Below are 22,172 nucleotides of genomic sequence, written 5' to 3' on the forward strand. Positions count from 1 at the left end.
TGTGCAGGTCCCTTGACCTTACTCCGTTTTATGGCAAAACCGGCTTTCAGCAGGATTTGGATTATTTTCCTCCCTTTCTCAAAGACTTCTTCCGCTGTATCGCCCCACACAATAATGTCATCAATGTATTGCAGGTGTTCTGGAGCTTGCCCCTGTTCCAGTGCAGTCTGGATCAGTCCGTGGCAAATGGTAGGGCTGTGTTTCCACCCCTGGGGCAGTCGGTTCCAAGTGAACTGGACACCCCTCCAAGTAAAAGCAAACTGTGGCCTGCACTCTGCTGCCAAAGGAATGGAGAAAAATGCATTGGCAATATCAATCGTGGCATACCACTTGGCTGCCTTTGACTCTAGTTCATACTGAAGTTCTAGCATGTCCGGTACGGCAGCACTCAATGGTGGTGTGACTTCATTCAGGCCACGATAGTCTACTGTTAGTCTCCATTCTCCATTAGACTTTCGCACTGGCCATATGGGGCTATTGAAGGGTGAGCGGGTCCTGCTGATCACCCCCTGACTCTCCAGTCTACGGATCAGCTGATGGATGGGAATCAGGGAGTCTCGGTTGGTGCGATATTGCCGCCGGTGCACTGTTGTGGTCGCAATTGGCACTTGTTGTTCTTCAACTTTCAGCAACCCCACAGCAGAGGGATCTTCTGAGAGACCAGGCAAGGTGGACAGCTGCTCAATTTCCTCAGTCTCCAAAGCAGCAATACCAAAAGCCCACCGGTACCCTTTTGGGTCTTTGAAGTACCCTCTCTTGAGGTAGTCTATGCCGAGGATGCATGGAGCCTCTGGACCAGTCACAATAGGGTGCTTTTGCCACTCCCTCCCAGTCAGACTGATTTCAGCCTCCAGCACAGTCAACTCTTGGGATCCTCCTGTTACTCCAGAAATATAGATGGGTTCCACCCCTTGACAGCTTGATGGCATCAGGGTACACTGTGCACCGGTATCTACTAGAGCCTTATACTTCTGTGGGACTGATGTGCCAGGCCATCTGATCCACACAGTCCAGTAAATCCGATTGTCCCCTACCTCCACCTGGCTGGAGGCAGGGCCCCTCTAATGGTCGTCACAGCATTGGACACTTAAGTCGTGTTGAAAGGGATTATTCTTCGTTATCACAGGAGCTGGAGTAAAATCAGCTCTTCCACTCCATCTGGGAAACTGCTCACCAGAGACTGAAGCCGTAGCTCTCATGGGACGATCAGTCTTGGCCCTTGCTCCCCTCTTCAGTTCACTCACCCGTTCCTCCAAAGCTGAAGTAGGTTTTCCATCCCACTTTGTCATGTCTTCTCCGTGATCCAGCAGGTAAAACCATAGGGTACCCCGTGGCGTATACCTTCTGTATCTCCTCTCTTGAACAATAGGACGTCTTTTGTTAATAGCTGAGACGCGTGTTGGTACACGTGAGGAGCTGGATAAATCAGATACATCGTCCCTCAATTTGTCGAGGTCCTGGGACAGTTTTTTCACAGCTGAGATGATGGAAGGAGTGAGATTGTCTTCGAACTCTCGGAGTTTATGAACCATTTCATCCACTGTTAGTGGTACTATGTCATTCCAGGTCACTGTTGCCAATGAATGGGCATATGATGACGGTGCATTCCGTGTAAGTTTTCGCCACATGGGTCGTGTACATTCAACTTCATCTGGATCTATAGGTGTATCCCCGTTATTCGGCTTGATGTGATAGATCATTTCTACGATGGCCGATTCCCTCAGAGACTGGATGCCTTTGTCTATAGTAGTCCACTTGGCCGAACGACTCGTAACATCGTCCTTGTACGGAAACCTTTCTTTCACAGCTGCCAAGAGCCGCCTCCAAAGGCTGAGGGACATTTTCTCTCTTGCAATTGCTTTGTCAATTCCCCCTTCTCTAGCAAGTGATCCCAGCTGCTTGGCTTCTGTACCTTCTAGTTCGTGACCATCGGCCCCATTGTCCCAGCATCGGAGTAACCAGGCCATATTTTGTGCTTAAGAGATTCATCGGCATACAGATGCTACAAAGAACTGTCGTGGTTTAAACCCAGTCAGGTAACTTGTTCACTCACTCCCAGTGAGTGGTGCCGAGCTGACAACAATCAAGGTCCGTGTTCGTCTCCCCCCCCCTCCCTGCACCGGGGCTCTCCCCTTCCCCGCTCCCGGAGGAACGGGGAGGAGGATCGAGAGAGTGCAACTCCTACGGGTTGAGACAAGAACAGTCCAGCAACAAATCACCACCGCTACTATCAGCTAAAACAATGATAAGGGAAAATAACAAGGGAAGAGAATACGATACCACCGGCCAAGAAAACGAGTTCCACCCGGAAGCCCCTGTCCTTCCGGGTAACTCCCAGTTACCCCCCACCCCGGGCATGACGTGCTGTGGTATGGAATACCTCCCCGGCTAGCCCGGGTCAGGCGCCCCGCCTCTGCTTCCTCACAGCCTCCCCTCTTCCCTGGCAGAGCATGAGCCTCACAGAGTCCTTGGTCAGGGTAAACATCACTTAGCAACAACCGACAACATCGGCTTCACCAACGCTGTTCTCAAAACTAGAAGTCAAAACACAGCACTGCACCAGTTAACACAAAGGAAAAAAAACATGACTGCTACTGCTGAACCCAGGACATCTCCAAATGGATCCTACAGCTCTTCATGTTCAGGGAGGTTTCAAAAGCTGCACTCTTCATCTCATCATCCTCTCTCGCAGACTCGTGGGGAGACATCCAGACTGTGGCCAGCTGCCTACAGTCCCTCTTTTACAAAAAGACCAGTTCTAATAAGCAGAGAGAGAAAACTAGAAAATAGTTTCATTACCCATCAAGATAACTCAAATCCTTCAGCAGACTCTGCCAAGTCACTATGCCAAAACTCTGTAAGACGAAATTCATATATGGCTCCCATCTTCTCTGCAATTATTTATTTACTAGATTTACAGTGCCACTAGACTCAGCAAGACCTGCTGTGTTGCTCATGCTTTGCAAATGCTTGAAACTATGAACTGTCAGGTCTGGATGATCTATTTAACAGTGGCCTCGGGATGCCAGACCTGGCTGCAGAGGCTTTGCTCACGCCCTGAATCCATTTCTGTTTGGGTCATGTCCCTGCACCACACTCCCCTCTGCAGCCTTGGCCTTTGAAAAATTATGTAGAGGTTTCTAATTCGCTGATGCACTTGAATAAATTCCAAAACATACCTTTAGGTACCCAAATTTTTCTGTGTATCTACTAGGGTACAATCAGTGCAAATTTCTCCTTTGATTTTGCTGTAAGAAGAATCTTATTCTTTCTGAACTCAGCAGCTGGTTTTTTTATTGACTTACAAGAAAGTATAAATTGTGGCTAAAATTTAAAAATGATCAGTGTATGGTTCCAGAACAGCTCAAGTTGCCAGACAGGAAAGAGTTGGTCCTGCCAGAACACCGTGCTGTCATCAAACCCTCGTTTTGTAAGTCAGCTTCACTAAGGTGGACAAAGTGGTCTTTCCTGCCCATTGATCACACAAATCCAGTCTGAAGACTTGTTTACTCTACATGACAGTTACAGGAGACAGACCTGATTAGATATTTCTGTTCTGATCAAGAAGCTTCTCACAGGCAATCCTGTGACTGTAAAGCAAATCCCTCCTCAGAGCTCAGCTGCACGCTCTGTCTGATGAGCTGTGCTTAGCTATGCTTCCTCCAGACCTGCAAAACAATATGCTTTGATAACGATGCACAGTGTGTTTTGAGGTTCAGGAAGAGACATATTCACCTTCACACTCTTATTCTTGAGATCCAGCAACGATTGTTTCCAATCGAAGGACACTCAAGTTTTTCACATCTTCTCTGAAGTACATACAGACCAAGTGTTAGTTCACTCCTGCACATCTCTCCCTATTGCCTTCCAGTTAAAATGCAGACCAAGTACTTTATTAATGCCCAAACAGCAATACGTCAAGGCTCCATGTGCTGTCTGTTTATTAAGCAGCTCCAAAGACTGTACTAACAGGTCTAACAATATTGAATTTGATTTACATTTCAAGTGCAACGTGTTCCCTACAGGAATGCTCTGTAACAGGTCTTTTCATGGCACAAGAACAATAACTGATCAAACACATTTCTTGAAGCTATGCCAACAGTTATTTATCTGTTGTGTTTGTGACTGCTTAGTAGCAGAAATTATGGCCTCAATGTTGCTCTCTGCTGAACAACTAAGGATTAACTCCTCTGAAACCAGTGCAGTTACCTAGCATTACATTTGAAAACAGAACTGGCATTAGCATAGCTGAATAATTAAAGTCAAATAAAGGATGGCAAAACACATAGAGTTTGCTGTTTCCTCCAATATGCTGTAGTGCAAACCCTTTTGGACCAGTACAACTCGAAATACTCTTCCCACAGGCACCAACCAACGTCATTGCTCTTTGTCTGGTCCAGAGTGTGGTAGCTCAAAGGTAACACACACAAACGCAGCAGAGTGAACTTCCCAGGGTGGTCACAAATTGCAGAGTGCATTCTTGTTTGTGCCAGTCAACCTTTGCAACATGCTTAGCCCACTGCTAATGGTCCAAATGGTCCAACAAGTCTGACAGTCTTCAGCACAAATCACTTCTCTTGTCCTTGAGCTCCTTCTACAGTATCATGACCTCTTTTCACCTCACTGTGGAACATCTGAAATGCTCCATGACTCGGTTACTAGGTACATATTTTGAAAGAAAATTCTCCTGAGAAAATTCACCTTTGCAAAAGTTCCTATTGGAAAATTTTAGAGTTCCCAATGGAAATAAGGATAGTAGGAGGAAAGCAGATTTTGTGTTTGCTTTAAGTGTTAAATAAGCTTTTGATTCAAAGCCAAGTGGTACATTGTCATAAATGGGAACACAATTTTAATGACTTCTTTTTATTTTAAAAGTTAATTGTTTTCCTTCCAAAATACTTACTTTGTTTTCCCTAAAACTACATTTTTAGGCACAGACAAAAATAACAGCCCCCAAAACTCTATTTTCAAAAAAGAAGACTCGCTCTCCTTGGATTTTAACTGGAAATACTTATGACTTGTATTGACAGAAAAACCAATAAAGGCACTTTCTGCTTATCCCTTGCTACCCTTTAAAACAATCTGTCCACCAATCCAATTGCTCCATCTGTTTTAAAAACAAAATTGCAGTTTACTACTAGGATATTCTCTATCCAAATGCTGAACAGCTTGTAGCTAAGTATTAATCCATAAAAAACTGAAAACAATATCTTATTAATTCACAAAAATCAATATTCCCATACACATTTTGGAGCAGGTTCATTACAGTTAAGCCCAAATTTATGCAATGGTCAAAACTATCCAAAATGTACCTGTTTACCTATAAAGAGACAAACTGGTTGCTAAACCTCATTCTGCCAAAAACAAGTTCTGTGAGAGAACTCAGGGGAAAAGAAAAAGTTACCTTACAGTGTATGTCAACTTTGTGCAGTAGTTGTTTCTTCTTTAACAGAGAATAACCCACAGCTGGGATAGTTAAAATAAAATAAAATTAAAATAAAATAAAACAAAATAAATAAAATATAGTAATAAAAAAATAATAAAAATATAAGATATAAAATACAGAAAAGAACTGAGCTCTGTACCTATTCCAATGACAATTCTTCCTGAGGACTGTCTGCCAATTCAAACATCCTTGAAAAGGATGTGGCATCAGAACAGGCTTAGTTGCATCAATCTGGGTGTCCCATAGCATTCCTTTGAATACTGAATCCTATACAGGCTAATTTCCTCAAGTAAGTCTAATACCTTAAAAAACACATGGGACAAAAAAACAACAACTTTCAAAGCCTATGGCTCTTACAGCGGTGGTTTTACTAGCAGTCCAAATGCAACAGCCATTGATAGTGATGGGAATTCTTCCACTGGCTTCAGTACATACCTGATCTGAGATCCTAAAAATAAACAAAGCCTGAAATTCCCAGAAGTAGAAATCTATTGTCATTCAACAAATACATATATGTACATAGATATGTATGCATGCATGAATATATGAGAAATTATATCTCATTTGCTAACAATGGGAAAAGTTTATACATTTATGTTTATTTATAGATATAATTTTTTTCATTACTGACAATTAAAACCTGACCACTTTTCACATGGTGACATTGGGCTATAAGATTTCCCTCTTTCTCTAGTTCCTTGAAAGAAAGTGGTTCATGAATCATGAAGGTTAAATACAAATAACCTGCATTACCAGTCACAGAAGACATGTGGTTAATTGCTGTCTGCCTTTATTGCTAATTGCTGAACAACAGCACACTGGCACACCTACCACAGGCTTCTGAAGATAAAAAACACAGCATATGCACCAATTGTTTGTGTTCTCTTTACATCACTTTTCTTCCAAAACCAGATGGGTACAATTCACAGACCCTGCCCCTTAATCTCCTTTCCCTTACACTAAACAGTAATTCCCCTGGCTGATAACTCCTGTGTTAAGCCAAGTCAGAGAAGAGTCAGCCCAAACAGACAGACTTCAAAGCAGCTCCAGTAAATTAAGTCATTTGCTCTCCAAGACCAAGATTACCTCTCCACCCCTTTCCCATACACAGGGTGGGTTAATATCTCCTCTGCCTCTAATGAAAAAGCTGAGCTGACGTTCCTTCCAACACCAGAGTATGAGATAATCATAACAGACATACCCTGCTGTAAAAGGAATCCACAGAATGGAAAGAAATAAATAAAATTTCACACCATAAGTGGTTTAGGGAGATGGAGCAGTTCCATCATTTGACAAAGCAGTTCTTTCAGGTTTAAGTCCCTTGGAAAGGGGAAACTTTCTGTTGAGGAAAGTGGTCACCCTGCTTCACTGTGCCAGTGCTCACAGCCCTCCCAGGCTGTCTGGGCCCTTGCCAGCCCTTCTTAGGTTATCTAAGAGATGATGCATGGGTGTCAAGAGAGAAAAATATGGGTCAGTGGGCCCCCCTGAACAAGGACCCCCAACAGCATATCATTTATATTGTGAGACTGAGTCTGGCTGGCCATGAAGGCAAATCTTCCCTTTGGAAATACATATTGATCGTGCAAGGAATTGTCCTCTACCATGCAGTGCTTTAGCCTTCCTGCAAATTGTAAATGCCTCAGCAGCCTGAAGCACCAGCCTCTGAGTATGAAAATGCAATTTGATTCATGAGATGAGGTGCATTGTCAAAGGTTCTCTGAGAAAGAGGATGGCACAGATTAGACACAACACATTTCTCAGATCAAATCAATGGATTCAGACAGGAAAATAGCATATTTGCTGGAATGATATACCGCCTGTGTGGTGTTCCTCTTGAGTTCCCATATCACGTTCTTGTTAGCTTCCCCATTGTTACCCCTCACAGACATTTTACTTTCTTCTCCTTTTCTCATCACACCAAGTTCTGCTAGAGAGCACATGTTTCTTCTCATTGAATTTCATTTTCTCTCTGTAGAAACAGATTAGCAAGAACCATATTTCCTGGTCTATTCTTGGCCATGCCATGTTCCTGACACTCAGGCTAAAAACCTAGAAAGCAATAACCTTGCCAAAAAATTCAGGTTGGCATGCAAAGGAGATAAAATCAGTAACAGAGTGATTAAGGAGCTCTAAGTGATACTTTACAAGGAAAGACTGAAAAAACGAAATCTATATAACTGTGCTGAATGATAATTAAATCAGCACATCTACAGGCTATTGAAGTATTAAATAAAGGCCAACTCTCCAGAGACATGGAAATCAAGAGGATTTGGGCACCTGAATGCCTCTGCAAAGCCAGGTGAACAAGCCAGAATCTCACACACACATGCGCGCACACACACACTCCCCAGGCTACTGAGGAGAATTTTTAATTTCAACATCACGTCACTGGAACCAGCAGAGTTCATGGAACTTTAAATAACTCCCTACTTGCTATGGGAAAAGCAACAGAATTGAAGAAATCAGAGGATATTTAGGGTGATCTAGAGAAATGCTGCCAAATAATGGGGTAAAACTGAAAGGAAAAAGTCAAAGGTGAGTGTCTCATATTTGCAGATCAGTGGCAATGGAGGAAAGAGTAATAGTGGAAAATGAAAGCATCAGTTAGCGACACATCGAAAACTGGAGTGGCCAAAAGATGAGCAAAGAGAGTGTTGCCCTAGCAAGTGAAAGAATGTTTATACCCAATTTATGTTTTGCATTTATTAACTGCTGTATCACACAGGACAGAGTAACCAGGAAATTAGAGGCTTATCATTTCTTTAGAGATAGGAAGAAGGAAAGAGAAAAGAGAGAAAAAGACAGAATGAACCCCTAGAAAACCAACAATCAAGAGCACATGTATGAGGGGCAGAAGGCAAAGATTCAGACCCCCACTCTTGCACTGCACAGAACCTTGCTCCCTTGTTGGAGAGTTTCAGAGGTCTCACCTCTCCATTTTCCTGTAGATAAAATGAAACACTGGACCTTGCTGTTCCTTACACAGCAGAATTCCTGGTTCCTGGCCAATCCTACCTCACAGTCTAACTAGCTTGCAAAGCTGGCAAGTATCAGTATTTCCACTGCCCAGATGGAGGCACAGAGGAGGGTACACTGATTGACCAAGGTCACCCAACAGGCCAACAGCAGAGCCTGCAAGAGGTCCCAAGGCCCCAGAGTCCTGCTGTGAGGCATCCTGTCTCTTTTTACTGGTTGTTTCCATTGCTGGTATCCATCACTCATTACAGATGTCATTAAAACCCAAATAAAACACATCAAATACTTATTATTAATTAAAAAAAATTATACAGGGCTGTTTTTCTCATTGATTCCTGGCAGATTCTTTCTTGAAATTTGCCAGATTGGTATGAAAGCAAATTCATATAAATTAGCAATATACAACATGACATGAATGAGAACACTCACTCTCTTTAATCGTTCCCACAAGCATTTTGTCATTTTTCTGTCAGTTTTGTTGATAGGAAAGGAAACTGCTTCACAGTTTTTATCTCTTTTCCCTGAGCACATTTTGTTCTTAAATTTATCAGATATAAAGCTCATGTATTGGAAATGGGAGAGGCTGGTGAGAAATAGGGAAGAGATCTCTTTGTTTCTCTCTATTTAGGAGCAAATAAACATCCATTGGCACTTTTGCAGTCATCTCACTCCTCCCCCCCATCGCCTCACCTCCTAAAAAATATGCAAAGACATTTTCTCTTTGAACTTTCCTGAGAAGGAAAAGGACAGATACTTCAAGTCAATCCTCTTCATTAATCAAAAAACTTTCAACAGCAGCCACTGGCTTCCTCTGCATGACCTTGATGTCAGGCTCAGAGCTGCACAACTGTATTCCCACATTTTCAAAACTGGACCATGTCAAAGGCATCTATACATTGCCTTCATCTTCTTTTTCTGGCCCCAGCCAAATGAAGAATAGAGTCACAGAAGAAATAAATGCTGAGCTCAAGAGCTGGTGATGAGCACCACAGCCATGCCATCCTCCCTGTCCAACCCTGAGGAAGTTTGTTGCCACATTTGGATCTCAATTTCATATCTGCTTTCTTGCACACTACAAAGTAAGCCTGGAGCTCTGCACATTGTGTCTAGGGATAATCAAAACCAACAAGTTGAATTTATGGCAGAAATTATGCAATTATGCAATATGGTATGTTGCAATGACTATTACATTGCACAGAAGGAAACAAGAATGGCTGAGAAAATACAAAAGGATGCAAGAGGCCACTACTTGTTTGACCGGAACTGCATAAGATATCACAAGTAAGGAAGAGATGAGGAACTTGTGGCCCAAAATTCAGTGCAACTTGCAGCAGCTGCAGCAGATGTTGAATAGGGCAGCAAGTGAACAGTGAAGCACTAATGACTTGATTAATTGGGCCCAAAAGGCTAGTGCGGTCTTTCAGAGGGAAGTCTAGGTCCATGAGATCATGAGTCAGGGTCCATTAGATACAGAATTAACTCTTTAGAAAGGAATACTTCTATGTAACATGTCCAAAACATGTTTTATAAACTAGACAGACAACTAGCTCTTGTAGATGTTTAGCCATCGACAGATCAGAGACATCTCATAAAAATCTGCTCTCATATCAGTTTACATCACACTTCTTGGCTAGAATCCATTTCCTATGAATATAAAGTGTGTGGTTTTGCCTGTTGCTTTATCTTTTTCATGCCTTTCAGACCTAGCTATTATCCATCTTGCCAATAGTTATTTATTACTTTGTGATTATAAGCAAAGTAAATAATGACCTATTAAATTACAACCCAACACTATCACCAAAACTAAACTCAAATTGCTAAAAAAGAATCACTTAATTTCACATGTGGTTAAGCGTTTACTTTTTTGCAGAAGAGATAATAGATGGTCACTGCAAACCTTTTTCCCAGGAAACCAGCACTTGGAGTAAGCACTCTATAGCTCATGTTTAAACTGTAAACAGAAGAATTGTTCTAGATACATATTCTAGGCACTGAGCTATATCCAGGGTAGCAGAACACAAGAGTAAATATGGCTTAGGTTTTATCTTACAATGCATTCTGAAAGAGTGGTGACATTTGTCAACAGTCTGCTTTCTGCCTTTGAACAGCTAGAGGTGGATTATGCAGACAGGTACAAGGTAGATGACACTTACAAGCTTCCTCCACTCATTTCAAATTCTCCCCCAAAACCAGGCATGACTGCCCTGAATGAGGACCATATCTAGCATAGAAATGGACACATTCTTCCACTTGCAGCAGGAGAAACAATGAGGCAAAAAGGGGTGTTAAACCTTAGCACTGTTTCTCCAAGGAAATGCTCCTTTTTGCCAAACAAGAGCCAAGCATTGGCCTGCATCATCACTTGCACACTTATGTTTTTGTGATTCTTGATGAATTATTAGTATTGGCTCTGAAACGTACACAAAAGCATATAGTGGCAGAAACAAGCCCTAGCAAGGAAACAGCAAGAAAAAAAAAATGATAGCTATTCAGATCAGACATAAACCAACTGTATATATTCTACATGAGATACCATACGTAACTGGTAATTAATTACCCAAGAGCCTTGGCTAGCCAGAGGCTAAAAAAATTTTACTTAGAAAGAATTCAAAATCAAGGCCAAAATAAAAAGAAAAGTGTAGTTAAGTTCGACATACTTACATGAAAGACTTTTGTGATAAGCAACTGCAAGTCTTCTGCCAAGACCTGACTGACTGCCAAAAGGTCGTGTTTATAAAGGTTACAAGCAAATCACTGGCTCAGGTCTCCTTCCAGAAACTGTGAAGTTGAAGTCTTTACAATGCTCAGTGAGGCACTTTCTCCACTCCCAAATAGCAACCAGTGTAGCAAAAACGTATTTGTTAAGCAACACTGGAAAACACCAGTGCAGTTGATAAAGTCATCATATAATATCTGCACATAATACCTAGTTCCTGAAGTATAACTAAAACTTTTCAAAGTCTCTCCTGTGGCAAGGTGATTCCTAAGGCAGCTGGTTGCTATCTTCCTTTTGCAGTAGCACAGTACTCACAGGTCAGGATTCAGTCAGCAGTAAAGCCTAATTCAAGCCACGGCTGTTTTGGCATAAGCTGCCTCTCTGCTGCCTGGCAGTTCTCTCCCTACTCCACCTCCCCACGGTGGGTTTCCTCCCATCTACTTTTTCGGCAAAAACACATGGACCCCAGTGCTTGTACACACAGAACCCCTTCAGTGTTAGTTTTTCCTTTCCAGCTTAAAGAAGCTCTTCCAAAATCAGTCTCAGCCTTCTTCTTTTAAGGCTCAAGCTTTTGCATCCTAATGGTAGAAGCCATTGCCTGGCTACATTTAGGGAGTTTCGATGCACACCTGGGCATAATGAATCACATGCTGGTACAATGGAGGAGTTTTCACTATAATATGCCCTCTTTTTAACAGAAATTTCCCTCTTGAGAAAGAAATGTTCATGTTTCAGCCCCTTTGAGCCCTTACATTTATCTTCCCTTTCCTCCACCAGACTGTTCTGCTTGCTTTGGGATCCTCTTGTCTCTGAAAATCCATCTCTAGGAAGGGAGTCGAGGGGTTTTATTTTGCTTGAAACTGCAATGCTCAGACATGTGCAGCCTAAGACAAAAAAAAAGCAATAGAGCATTATTCCTCACCATGTTTGATCCAGCTCTGCTGCTGTGGCAGCATGGGATTTGAAGTCAATCCTTATGCTCACTAAAAAGGCTGAATCCTCAGTTGGTATGAGCAGGCACAGCTCTGCTTTCACTTAAGCACAAGATGTCTGATGAAAACTTGTCTTGATAGCACTGGAACCCAAAGTCAGGTGTCCCTGTGTGACCCCACATAGTCATGTAGGGAGAAGGATAAACAATACATTTTCCTCAAATATGCTACTCATTTCTTTTCCAAGAATAGCCCCTATAGACTATCCATAAAATAGCTTTTTCAGAAGCCGTTAATTGTACACAGAGATGCAGAAAATCTCCAAGGTACCATCAGAAAACAATGACGAAAGTCCTAAGCCCAAGAAAGCACATAAAACATGTCAGTTACAGCATGTGGAAACTCCTGCTGACTTCTTTCTGAAGAGCCCAAATCGTCTTAAATTCCAGGAAACTATTTGCTATTATGGGTTTGCTAATACTGATGAGAGATCAGGGTGCTTTGGGCTTTGCCTGTGCAAGACCTAACGGAAAGCTTTAACTGTCCTTCTTTTCTAGAGCCAACTGCTTGTTTTAATTCTCCTCATTATAGGCATATTCAAAAATGAAGACCTAGAAGAAATGTGAACTAAGGGTTCCCAAAATCCTGCAGCTCAGAGAAAAGTGCAAGAGAATTATTAGTCTTGCTATTTATTTATTTGCCTTGAAATACTGCCCAGAATGTCATACAACATGATAGAATGCAGGATCTGTGCAGATAATAATTCACAGTCTAAATGAAAAGACCAGCCAAAAGCCTCGCTGGGTGCTCACATCATGCCAGCCACTTCTTAGACGCTATCAACCTAGATGCCATAGCCAAGTCACAGTAAACACTGATCTTTTCCTTTTCTTCGTCCCCTCCTGCTGATTTGAGTTAAAGCCCATGCTCTGAAAGAGACACAGTGGAGACTGGAAAGAAAGTCAGACTGGTGACGCCTAGATACACAGGCTTTCCAGCCACAAAGCAGGGGCACTCCCTGAGCAATCCTACATTTGCAGGACTGTCCTGGCAGTTCTTTTCTGTCTTCCTTTATAAGGAGTTGGAAGATCTTTCTTCCCAGCCAAGGTTATGTGGAACCTGGGCTTGCCATACAGCAAAGAAACATAAAAAGTGTATTGTCCATTTTAAATGGGCTATATAACATTCTCTGCATGAAAATAAATAGTCTCAAGCATCAATAAAAGACCTTTACTAGTTATGGAAATGCTATTTACAACATGTCTTGATAAATTTTGTCTTCCCACTAAAACAGGAAAAGTGATGTGAGCTCAGGAAAAAAAATGGAGAGAGTTTATCTGCATCCTGCAAAGCAATCTCCCTTTTTGCTTGTTGCTGGCTGTAAGCTTTGTTAGGTGATTCATTGGGAAATATTTCAATAAAAGTATTTGCCAGGACACTAAAAATGTGTTAGATTTTGAACAGTACTCACAGAACCTATCCAACTGAGAAACAGTTGCTCTGAGGAGTTCAAATTCAAAAGCCATAATATTTTGTCTTAGAATTTCTTAAGGAAAATTTTAAGTGAAACAAGTGGCACTGAGGAATAATATGTATGAAGCCATAGGAGCTCAAGCCTTTTGAATTCCAACATGTATTTGCGGAGTGGCTCAGAAAACACATACTTGGAAGGTAATGCATCATGTCACTGCCCAGTTCTTCCAATTTCAGAAAGAGTTTCTATAACTATACCCTTTCTAGCCTGGGGATCTATACACTACTGTATAGCACATGCTCTAGATAACGTTCTAGACAGAAATGTTCTAGATAGATGGCCCAAGTTGCTTACTAATTGGGTGTATGCTGCATCATCACTTGTGAGGAGTGAATGCCATTGTACATAATTTGCAGTCCTAGAGCAGGTGACAGCTCTGCTCACAGTTTCTACTGCAGTTCTTCCCACCAGATGTGAGCTGGTCTTCAGGGTACAGCCCTATAACTTTCTTGCACAATGGCTGCGTAAGAGGAATCCCATTCTGGCAAGGCACAGGGCACTTCACGTCTCTGTCCCACTTACACTGCCTTTACCAGCTGAGGAGGCTTCAGAAGTAGCATTCTCCTACACAGGAATACAGACCTCCTACAGCAAGGTTTGGGGCAATCAGGAATCTGGCCAGAGGTCAGGTTTCACCCTTGCATGCTTTCTAAGTACATCCAGGACAACACTGAGGCCAGAGAGCTTAGAGGAGCTTTGCAGTCCCACAGGATAGACACAGCTTCCGCAAACACCCCAAAAAGCTCATAAACAAACAAACCAAGACACACAGACAAAAACCAAAACGCCACTTATTTCAGTCTTCACCGGGTCAGTGTATAGCTATACCTCTTACAGGTTTGGCACCACCAGCTAGGAGCAATGCCTTGTTGTAGACCCAGTCTATTCCTCTCAGCACCCTCACTGTTCAGTTGCTTGGATCCAACTTTCAAATCCAAGGGTACCAAATTCCCTTTAAAAATAACCTTTTTTTTCCTTTTTTTTTTTTTTTTTTTTAGCCAAGGCAATTATTACTTGTCATAAATCAGAACTGCCAGCTGTGAAAAACATTCAGTGCACTGTTCTAAAAATGCTTTATAATTGTTTCTCTCTACAGCAAAGAATTTTCTAAGTACTCTGTGGTGCACCCAGCCAGTCAGCAGATGTAGTGGGAAAAGTACTGATAAGACAATCTATTGCTATCAGTGAGAAGGGATGGAGCTCCCAGAGTGCACTCAGTGAGCAGAAAGTGCAGCACACTGGCAAATCTTTTAGGATTACATTAGAGATGAGGATGTTCAAGAAATACCATCTCATAGAATAGAAAATATGGTATCCAACAAGTTAAAATAATGCCTTTACTAGATCTAGGATGTGTTTCTTTGCTTTTAAATTTTCATACCATAATGAGGATGTATTCATGTGAAAAGAACAAAAAATTTTCTTTAGTAATTAATGCGTAGGAGAGAGTTGAGAATGAGCAGCAAGCCTGAAGAAGACATTGCTCCTGCAGATGGTATTGCCTGCAGATGGAGGCTGCAAGAAAGAAGCAAGTTGAGAAAAAAACCTCTTGCTTTAAGTAACTTCCTTGCAGTGTCTGAAACAGAGCTGGAGCATGGATTGATGAGCTGCTCGAATCTCACCTGTCAAACAATACACATGAATTCAGACAGACTTTGATTTGCAAGAGTTTCACATTTCCAGACTTCCCCTTTTATATTTTTAGTTCCAACAATACTAAAATGAAAAGAAAAAAAGAAGTCTTAAATAGGTGGGGCCCAGTAACCAGGAAAAGTGATGTTTCATTCATCTTTTGAGGCTTCTCTGAAGTTTGAACTTTTGGGGAAAGCTCAAAATGAGAAAAGTTCTGGAAAAATGAGCACTGAATGGCTTCACTTTGTTCATCTACCAAACAAAAAGCCAGTGGGGTAGGTTGATACTCTGTCTGTATGTTAAATGTTATTCTAAAGGATGATGAGTTCCAGGTTATTCTCCACCCTAGTGGTTGAGGAAGTGGGAATGAGGATAAGGGGGAGGAGCAGGGAAAATGCTTTATTAGCAGCAAAGATCCTTTCTGGATACTAAGGAAAAAGATTTTCTTAAGGTAGTAAAGGATCAAGATATGCTGCCTTTGGGTGTGCAGAAAACCCTTCATTGCAGTTGCTGAGAACAGTTAAACTGTGGTATGTCTTGGGAGCTGCATGGGCTGACTTGATCCTTCCTTGGAGCAGTGCCTTGAGCTAGAAAGTCTCTGGAGCCTCTCTTCAGCCTTTCACTCCCAGCTTTCTATGTGATACCCTGATGCAACATCGAGCAGGAACATTAGTTCTGCCTTCCTGTGGCCAGAGTTATAGTGGTAAATATCTGACTAGGGAATTGAGATGAAAAAGTCTTCATGCCAAATGACAGCATGGATGACAAAGACAGCCTTCAGGCCAGGACCTGAGCAATGAGAGAAAATAAATGCTTAGAGCAAACCCAGCTGTAAAAAGCAGCCCACAGTCTGAGCATAGGCAATACATCTTCGAGGGACAGGATTTCTGCAGGAATTAGTACTGCTGTCTAGAAAGGCACAGCTTATGCTTAGTAAAATGAAATAATCTCAGATGAGGCCCTGATTCTTACAGACAGATTTTGGTGGTTACACAAATGGTTACTTACACTATTACAAAAATGCTGGCTGTGGAGGTAGACTGAGTGATTCTAACACTAGGTCCCACTGTGCTGTCAATAAAATCAAAATGCTTCCAAGGGAGAAGAGCTAGACCAGTGCAGCGGAGCAATTCTGAAGCAAACAGGATTTTTCTCTCCTGCGGCAGCAGGATTTTCAAGCACTGGCTTCCCTGTCACAGCAGCAGCCACCTTTGGTGTCTCACCACTTTGAAGTCCTGCTTCTTTCTCACAAAGCACTGCGTTCATACAAGTAGTTGCTGACATTCAGTCTTACTTCTCCCCCAGGAAAGGAGAATGGATGTCACTGCTTCTTTGCTTGATTGCCAAGAGGTGGTTGGCTGTCGTTGTTCCTTCTTATCACTGAGCTCTTCTCCTGCCCAAACCTGTCAGCTCTTGTAGGCTATTCTGGTTTTGACAAAACACAAGCAGAAAGCAATCCTTCCCTCATACCAGGTAGCAGAGTCATGGTGCTCCTAAACTAGCTGTATCTTCTCACAAAGTTTTAGGATGAAAGGAATACTAATTAATCATTTTAGCATGACTAATGGCTGAGAGCCAGTATTTTCCAAAGTAAAATGGAAATTTGGACATTCCCAGGTGTGGGAAATACCTGGGAATACCAGCTCCATTCTCAGAAAGATGTGAGAACTCATACTTTGGGGAGAAATACATTAGGATGTGTGTCTGAATGTCAGAGGCCATTAAAAACTGAGCACTCCAATGCAGAGTTATTCTGAAGTCTAAGCACTATAGGCAATAAGCACTAAATCCAGACATTTCAGGTGGAAGAGCTACTCCAGGAGAGAGCAGCAGGCACTCCCTGCAGCCCTCCAGCAATGCTGACAGGCTAGGGTGCATGATGTATGGTGTGCTGTTAGCAATCAGTGTCAGGGCTTCAGCTTTGAAATGCTCATCAAACAGTTTAACACTTCAATGGAGCAGCATAATGCAATTCATTTTGAAGGTGCTCTATTCCCATTCAAAATGATGTCTGGGCCATGTTTATAGTGAAATTGCATTTTTCCTTATAGAACATGCTTTCCAGATGCTGAGAAAACGTAAATTCTGTGTCAGATGCTAACTCTCAAGATGGGTAATTTGGCTGCAAGCTGGCACCAGGCATGGGGATACATTAAAGACTACAGGAGAGCTCAGCACAGTACCGACGAAGGCAGGTCAGGCTGTGAACCTTCACACTCTTTCTCCCTTTCTGCATTTCTGCTCCATCCACACCACAGCCCTCTCGCCCTGTGCAGAACTGAGCGCTGTTCAGCTGCCAGAAGTGTCACACACAAAAAATAGCACTTACATAGCAGTGATTTATGCTGAGTATTCCCAGCTGTGGAGATCACACAAACGTACTGACAATATAGGATCAGCTAAACAAGAGCAAGGAGTATTTCAGCAATGATAATACAAAGCATGGCAAAAGAGAGGACATGCACAGAAACACACTTTCTTGCTGAGGAACCACAGAACATGAAGAAAATAGGTTAGGTATGTCCAATGCAGAGAAAAACATCTTAGTAATATCTCAGTTTGGCTCCATTGGCAGTCACCTGTTGATTCATCCGCATCACTCTTCCTCTTCATCCCACAAGGTCCTCATGCACAGGTACCTCTTTTCAACACCTTCAATGCTCTGTTTACCTCTGCCTCTCCATGCCTAGCTTCTCCTGCCAGGCTTCAGGCTGACCACACACTTCACACACTGAGGACACTCCTGTTGTCACAGAGTCCACCCACCCTCTTTTGTTCACCTTTTTCAGCTTATCCTCAAGTTTACCCCTGTGTTCACACTGGGGTGCCTCTGGAGAATCATTTTGGCCACAAAGAGACAAGAATTGCATACAAATTGTTCTTTGCCATTCCATTTCTGCTAATCCCTACCCGCTGCTCAGTGGCCTTACTCTTCTCTGGGCTCCTTCAGACCATTCCTACATCCCTGAGTCAGTTCAAACCATAATCAGGTTCCCACCAGACCTCCAGCTGCCACCTCCACAAATTCTTTTCCCACCTCCCATTTCCTCCTCTGCTGCATTCTATTGGCACTGATGGCCATGGTTTGTCATCCACACTGCTCACCTAAAGGTGCTTTATGAGAGAATAACAAAGCAAACAAAACCCAAAACTGAAACACACATGAAAAAAAACATGAAAAAAACATGAAAAAAAACCCACAGAAAACCAACAGAACTGCAGGGGCAATATGGACATATACTATGAGAAAAAGAGCAAAAAATTAAATGAATGTACAGATACTTTTTTGATACAAAATATATGTGGAAAGGAAACCATCTAAATTGAACATTTGTGCATTGAGAGGGTGGCTGCTCTGTTTGAGGCTGGGTTACTTGTTGCAGAGGCCCCTCTGTGAGAGTTCCCTCAGTTAAGGCATATAAATTCTCACAGCCTAATTTCCAGGAGTGCTCATCACCTCTCATTGGTTTCACAGCTTTAGGGGGACCTCTGCCATACTCAGTAAATGCCTAACTTTCAGAAAGGCTTTCCATTTGTCCTTTTGTAGACTGCAATTTGAATCCACAGCCTTTGCAAGGCTCAGAGGGCCAGAATTTGCTCTGTCAGACAGATGCAATTAGTCCCATCTGCACCTGCAATTCATTTACAATTTTCTGTGATTTCTAGTGCAAAACTGGGGGGTGGGAGGAAGGTTATTTGAGAAAAATCATTGTTGGGAAATAGAATTTTCTTGTAACATTAAGGAATCAACCATCTTGGTTGACAGGACAGGGAAATCAAATACCACTGTGCAGTCAAACCTACCCAGGAAGCAGCTAGGACAGTCCTTACATGCATTACCAGACCTTTCTTAAACATATACATGCACAAAACCACATGGCTGATGCTAAAAACTGATGCAAACAATGCTATTATTCCATAGTAATGCCCTCTGGAGTGACCAAGCTCATCTTGTATTTTGTCTACACGACCCAGGATCAATCTTAGTCTATTCCTGACATCTCTGTCTGCTGGTAGCAAGCATCAAACAACTTATCCTTAAACCAAGACAGTAGAAATGAGCAAGCAGCTGCTTGGTACTTAGTTGCCAGATGGGGTTAAACCATGACAGAGGCAATAGCATGATAATAGCTTTCATTGCCTTCCAAGGAACCTCATGCCCATAGTGCTATGTTCAGGTGTAGAGGCCAGAAATCTAAATCTTGATCTGTATTTACAAATGGATGCACAAAAGGCTGTATGTGCATGCCAGAAAATTACAACTGACTTCTGCTCTGCTGCTTGGGAGGAGTGAAAGGGTAGATGCACATCCTTGTACACCTTAGATCTACTAATATCTCTTCTGCAATTTGTTTTGTAAATCAAAATGATTTCACCAGATTCTTTCCTCACCCTACAAAGAATGGATCCTATCACATTGTCTTGCTGCAGTACAGGATGGGTGCAAGTATGTGGAATGAAAAGTATGAAGGCAACTCACATGATCACTGTAACACCATGCAATCAATTGCTAGGTAGTTCAGAGTGTGGGAAAGGTTCACCCACCTTCCTAGCACTGATTCATACCAATTTTAGTGTTAAAAGGGACTAGAATGGTCACTGGTATGACAGAATTTCACCCAGTAAAGCCCTTCACCAGACACATAACTTCTGAATGAAGCTGATCTTATTTTTAGAAAAGGCATCCAGTTTTGATTTAAAGACTTCACGTGACAATGAATCCAGCACAAGCCAAGGTAAATTGTTTAAATGATTAATTCCCCTTGCAGCAAAAACATACACCTATTTCTAGGCATAATACATCTGTTCCTCTTTCACTGGTTTTCCAGTAATCAGGGGAGATGCTCCTTTTGGTGAAATAGCTTTTTGAGAGATAAAACATTCTCAAAGCCATAGATATTACAGTCTACTCATCAATAGAATGGTAGATGCCTGGTTCGTATGGCTTGGTGCCTGCGGAGCTGAATCAGACCCGATGGGTGCTTCTTTCATGAACTGACACTGGTGTGGCCACGATTTGTACATTGCAGGGGGGAAAGGGAGAGGCTGGGGGGACAGAGCAGGAGGTGGAGCTGCCCACTGAGGGGATTCAGCATCACAGCTCTCTGGGGAAGGAGATGAGCATGGGAAACTGAACCAGCAAAACCACCTACCTTGCTTAGGACAGGAGTTCCTGAGCTGTTATCACAGCCCCCCACTGTCCATACAGTTCCGATTTTGTGACTTGACCAGGAACAGATTCAAACACAAATGGTAGGAAGGGTATTCAAGGGGCTGGAAAAGCTCTTAGCCCTGCACACATCACAGGACGTAAAGCAACTGCCTGCACAGTCCTGACGTAAAGGCTACAGTCAAGAAATCTGCCCCTCTTCTTGCCAGGATCTCGCAAACTTTGTCCAGAGACAAGCCAACAGCCTTACACTAGCAAGCATTAAGGGATGAAAGCTCAAAACTTTTCCATCTTGACAACAGCAGTGATTTACAACAGCACAAAAGCTCTGTAGAACAACTTAAAGCAAGGCTCCAAGGAGCAAGATTAGTTACCAGACAGCAGAAAATAGGAGCAATCAATTTTGTTCAGCCTAGGCTGAAGTTCTGCAACTTTCCTGAGGACTGAAAGAAACACAAAGGTGTTTGAACATCATTTTTTTAGCCACTGAATAGAAGATGTTCCAAAAACTCTTAGGGAAAAATACTGCTTGGCTTATGTTTGGCTTGTTGGGATGTATAAACAGAATTTAAATAAACAGAGATTAAGACAAATGAGGATGCAGTTAAGATTTTACTGTTCCTCCTGGGGCTAGTTTTTGCCATGCTTACTGCCATTAAATAGGACCTTGCTCCTGAAAGAGCTGACTGTGAACAGCAAGATTATTCAGAGAAAAAAACACTTTATACAAGAGCCTAGATCAGACTACAGGAAAAGAAAAGGCAGGATTTGAATAAAAGAGTGCTTTAGGCAATTGGACTTCAGCTGTGCTGAACTATATCCTTGGTTTCTCACTGTTCAATGTGTCGTCTTAGTTGCATATTGTCTCATTTTATCTTCAGTAGGTGATCCAGAAACAATAGGAAGAAGCAGACTAAAGGAAACAATGAGTGATGATGAGAGCTTTGAAGCAAAAGGGGTTTATAGTTGTGTTTTTTAAATAAAATGCTTTCACAGAAAGGCTTAACAGAATTCACCTAGGTTGTAATACCCTGCTAGATTAAAGGCTTAGGCACATTTGCAAAACGGAAATGAAACCTCTGTTTAATCATTGTATTATAATATTCATTAATATTACAACAGTTTCGAATTATACAATTACACAAATATTTTGCATTCTATGATTTGATTCAGTTATCTCATTTATTTCAGATTTTATTAGCTGTTTGCTTCAAATTCATTCAGTCAGATACTCATTTGGTTTGCAGCAGCAGTTCTTCATCCTAATGGGAAGAACAGAGCCACCTCTCGTATTTCAGTGCTGCTCGGGAGGCTAAGTCTTTGTTCCTTTCACACAGGTAGGTAAGTTACTCTCCTACCTTTCCCTAATTTTCTTAGAGGAAATGTCCTGGATAAATAACTGGTATTCTCTGCTTGTGGAAATCTTCCCAGCTGCTAAGGGTCTTCCTGCTCCCTTCTCTCATCCCTGAACCTGTTGCTGTAACACAGCTGGCAATTCCTGTCCTCTTCACTGGGCATCTCCCCCACCTTTAATGATTTCCTCTTCTGTCCTCCCATACTACAGTACAGATTAGAAGAAGGGGAAATGATGCAAATGTCTGCTGCTGAGGCCACTAAGATATGAAAAAGAGCATGTAACTAACTGCTTAGACTGTTTATACTGGTGCTGTTTATATGCAGGGTGAAAAGGAGGATTCCTCAGAGATTTGTTCAGCCCAAGCCTTGGAGAATTTTTTTATTATCTGTGCAAAAGTTACATACTCTCT

At 42.1% G+C, this 22,172-nt stretch overlaps 1 long non-coding RNA gene across 1 annotated transcript; it reads right to left on the reverse strand.

Moving 5' to 3' along the window:
* Nucleotides 1-2,617: 2,617 nt before the first annotated feature.
* LOC133279862 (uncharacterized) lies at nucleotides 2,618-18,243 on the reverse strand. The gene is made up of 3 exons (XR_009746996.1): nucleotides 17,816-18,243; nucleotides 16,245-16,661; nucleotides 2,618-2,758 (listed from the first exon to the last, which is right to left on the reverse strand). It is a non-coding gene; the product is annotated as an uncharacterized LOC133279862 (long non-coding RNA).
* Between the last annotated feature and the right edge of the window lie 3,929 nt (nucleotides 18,244-22,172).

This window comes from Pezoporus flaviventris, unplaced genomic scaffold (assembly GCF_033815535.1).
Source record: "Pezoporus flaviventris isolate CSIRO_AGI_PZ_B2104156 unplaced genomic scaffold, CSIRO_AGI_Pfla_v1 ptg000078l, whole genome shotgun sequence".
Classification (NCBI taxonomy): Eukaryota; Metazoa; Chordata; class Aves; order Psittaciformes; family Psittacidae; genus Pezoporus; species Pezoporus flaviventris.